Source organism: Zingiber officinale, chromosome 1B (genome assembly GCF_018446385.1).
Source record: "Zingiber officinale cultivar Zhangliang chromosome 1B, Zo_v1.1, whole genome shotgun sequence".
NCBI lineage: Eukaryota > Viridiplantae > Streptophyta > Magnoliopsida > Zingiberales > Zingiberaceae > Zingiber > Zingiber officinale.
In genome coordinates this window covers 160,682,871-160,686,446 of record NC_055986.1, presented here as the reverse complement: position 1 = coordinate 160,686,446, position 3,576 = coordinate 160,682,871, and the positions used below count along the sequence as shown (strand labels likewise).

Below are 3,576 nucleotides of genomic sequence, written 5' to 3'. Positions count from 1 at the left end.
TATCATAATATCAACTTAAAGTAACATTTCTTCAACCCATATGTTATATATATATATATATATATATATATATATATATATATATATATATATATATATATTTTTTTTTGAAGGTACATTTACTAGTATAATATGTTTTATTAAAAATATCATTAAAAAATTATTAATGCTATAAACATGGTTCGCTCGGTCAGTCCCCAACTATATCGAACCTGATGAGTTAGGGTTCATACCTGCGATATATAACTTGTTAGGGTTCCAGCCTTATGAGTCGGTCGATTAGGGTTTATCGTTCGATCTTCGTGATAGCGAGGATCAAGGTTCACGAGCTCGGCGGGAAGTCCAATACGGAACTCCAGAACCAATTGTAGGACCTCAAGAATGAGCTCTCACTCCACCGTGTCGCTTAGGTCACCGGCGGCGCTCCCAACAAGCTCTCGAAGACATCCTCATTCGTTGCCTGATTTATTTATTTTAAAAAATTACATTTTTGCGTTGGTTGGTTGTGATTACGCTCCGAAAGTTTGGATATGTGATTGAGTTGGCAGAAAGGTGGTTAGGCTATCGATCGCTCGCGTGCTTACTGTCATTTCCCAAAAGCAGAAAGCGGCGTTGAGGGAGGCTTACAAAAATAAGAAGCTCCTCCCGTTGGATCTCCGCCCCAAGAAGACACGAGCCATCCGGCGCCGTCTCACCAAGCATCAGGTAATTGTATTATCTTATTTAATTTCTGTGTAATGAAGATGAGGGAATTAATGTTGGAATATTTATCCAACGTATTCAAACAACTTGTCTCTGCATAATTTGTTTGTTGCCGTTGTTAGGATTTTGTTGTGTTAAGATTTTCATCTCACTTGTTATCTGTTATGGGCGTAAATAACACTATGTTTGAGGATAATAACCATGATTAGAATGGACCAGCATTTTTATTTGCATTGAACATTTATTTAGTGTTGAGGATCTACTTTCTCCCCAGGATCGGTGAATTGAATATCATATCCTTGATCGACATCGTTTATACATGTTTCCTGAAACAGAGATGTAGCTTTTCAATTGTCAGAGAAAAGCAGTGATCACTTATGAAATGTGAAGGAATGAGAAAGAGATATAAAGAGCTTAGTCTATCCTGTCTGCATGTTTTTTCTTATATTGTGTATAAGAGGATGCCAAAATGAAAGAAATTATGCTGTTTACTCAGAAGGGGATAGAGAAGTGGAAGGAAATTGTTTTCATCCACTTTCTCTATTTTATTTCTATCCAAATCTAGTAGCAATGGACTAAAATGAATTGTAGATGATTCATTATTTATTTTCATTTCACTTCCACCATTTCAACTTTCTATTTCCTCCCCTGTACTAAACCCAACATCATGGTACATTTTGATGTTCAATATGATTATATAAAATCACATCGATTGGAGTATTAGCATAGAAGTATATCAGTTAGTTAAAAGTATAATCTTCCACATATAGATTCAGGTTTGTGATGACTTCAGACTGTCGTTGGTTAAACTTTTCTTTGTAGTGTAGCTGATATTTTATTTGTATGTACTTGTTGGGTTGCAACTTTGATTGCTATCTAAAGCCATCATGAAATATGTAGAGGCCAAACATTGCCATTGTTTGTGAAAAAAATACTTGCTTGAAAGTATGATAAGAAGAATGATATTGGCAAGATGTCTAAAGTTTGAAGGTAGTAAACATTGTCACTATCATTTTCAGGAGGCTAACAAATATAATTGTAATTTGAGTGAAGCATATGCAACTCATGGTTTCTTGTTGAAGTTAACCAGACTTGATTTCCCCGTTATTGAATCTTAAGATGATTATACGAGATCTCTTACATATTTATTGATGCTGTTTTGCAACAAACGCAGAAGTCTTTGAAGACTGAACGTGAGAAGAAAAGGGTAATGTACTTCCCAAAGAGAAAATATGTCCTTTTAGCAAATTAATATTTTATGCTCTTTTTTCTACCATTGAAGATACTGTTATTTGATTATTTTTTTTTTAGTTGGTACCGAATTAGCTCATGGAATTGACTAATTCTGAATTTGGTTACTTAACTTTGAAAAATAGTGATCAAGTCTCAGTACTCGAGTTATGCATCCAATTAAATTCCTGTTATTTGGCATGTCTTCTTTGTTGCCCTTCCGAGTTTGTGTTTTAAAATTTATTCAGATGAAGGTCTATATTCTTTTAGCCAGGAAGACTGCCATTGCACTGCCATACGGGAAATTTTTAATAAATAATCTTAAATTAAAGCATTTTGTAAAAGCTTTTAATATGCAAGATTATTCACATGCATGACCTTTGCAAAAACTTTGAAATTATTCAGTTAATTAATTGATTAATGAAGATAGTGTGATTTGAACTGGGCATTATTGACAATATTGGGTCATTTTACTAAAACGCCCATGATTCAATTTTATGCAAAAGAAGTTTCAAAACTGCTACGTAGGCAAAAAGAAAACATATATTGGTTAGGAGAGTTTAGGAAGAACATAAGAATGATTGCTTATGAATTTTGAGATATTATATGTATTTAAATTACTGTAAATTTAAAATAAAATATATTATGTTCCAAAGGGTCTGAGAAATGCAATGGGAGTCTTTATTTGTGAACTTCAAAAAGTTTAGATCTATGAAATAAAATAGTTTAAATTGGATTTAGGAGTATCACTTGTGTGTATGAAGCTGGCATGGGGCTCCCTCTAGCAGGTGCAGGGGCAATGCGTTTGGTGGTTTAATAGAGTATGACAGATTGAAATTCAGCTGGGTAAGAGTAGATTTTTGATTGTGGAGGTTGGCTGCTGGATAAATTTATTGGATCGAAATAATTGAGAGAAGGGATGAATCTGGTTTTAAATTTTTTTGTGGTTTAAAAACTTATCGGAAAACTAAGTATGCTGTGGAAAGTAAAAGATTTATTTGTTTTTATTTGATTCGAAATCTTCAACGACTCTTATTCTAAGGCTCTCACGATCCCTTGAACTGTATCAATTGGATAATTTATTAAATTCTCAACCGATAAATTTCTGGAAGAGCAATCAATTATAAGATAAGGAAAATGTAACAATCCTATACTTCTTTATGCAATAACTGAAATAACAGAAAATCATTACCCAATCCGTGTAAATGAGGAATGAATTGAGCTTGTGTGTTGTTGTACTTGTTGTAGTGGTTCACTAGAACAGAAGTATGATATAGTTGAATTGTAACACAACCAGAGTAGAATGTTGAAGAGAAGTAGGAAATTAGCGCGTGAAATCAATGTATCAGTTGTAGGTTGACAAAACCTTTTATAAGACATTTGAGGCGCCTCCAATAGGACTTATCTGATTCACTTCCATCGCTTTTATCCACTTTCAAGTGCCTCCAATCAAACTGGGGCGCCTAGAGTCATGCCACGTATCAGCAGCTCTATGAAACTCATTCTCACAGTTTATCCGTGAGCTGAGGTGACTCCATCCATCCAAGACGCCTCCAGTGTCTCAGCTTAGGCGTTAGATCGAGACTTATTTTTCGCTCTAACTCTTACAAAATATGTAAGTCCAAAATACCAAAGAATATATGC

At 34.3% G+C, this 3,576-nt stretch overlaps 1 long non-coding RNA gene across 1 annotated transcript; it reads left to right on the top strand.

Annotated features, from left to right (window-relative positions):
* Positions 1-209: 209 nt before the first annotated feature.
* LOC121986601 lies at positions 210-2,133 on the top strand. The gene is made up of 2 exons (XR_006113423.1): positions 210-705; positions 1,877-2,133. It is a non-coding gene; the product is annotated as an uncharacterized LOC121986601 (long non-coding RNA).
* Positions 2,134-3,576: the final 1,443 nt, after the last annotated feature.